The following is a 398-nucleotide window of genomic DNA, read 5'->3' on the forward strand; positions in this document are numbered from 1 at the left end:
CCGGGCACCCAGAGGGAGGCCTGGAGCTGGCCTCCCGGCACCCTGCCCATCAGGCAGCGCAGCAGCAGCGCCCCTCCGTCCCTTTGCCTGGACTCTCCCCTCTCGTGGCCCAGTGGCCACTTCCCCAGAACTCTCGTCCCTCCTGCTGCTTGTCGGGCTCCGAGGACAGGGCAGCCCCTCCCTCAGAGTCTCCAAGCAGAGGGGAGATGGGGAAGGGTTAACACTCTTTGTTATCTCTCCTTTTAATCCTCAGATGGGCCAGCGGCTCACGTTGTTCGGATCTGGTAGAGAGAAAGCGTTAACTATTATCTGCTTCTAGCTGACCATCTGCTGTTGCAGAAAACTCAAAGCCCTGGAGATCTACTTATATCCACATCGTAAACGAGAAAAGATGTTTT

Source organism: Capra hircus, chromosome 25 (genome assembly GCF_001704415.2).
Source record: "Capra hircus breed San Clemente chromosome 25, ASM170441v1, whole genome shotgun sequence".
In the NCBI taxonomy this organism is placed as follows: domain Eukaryota; kingdom Metazoa; phylum Chordata; class Mammalia; order Artiodactyla; family Bovidae; genus Capra; species Capra hircus.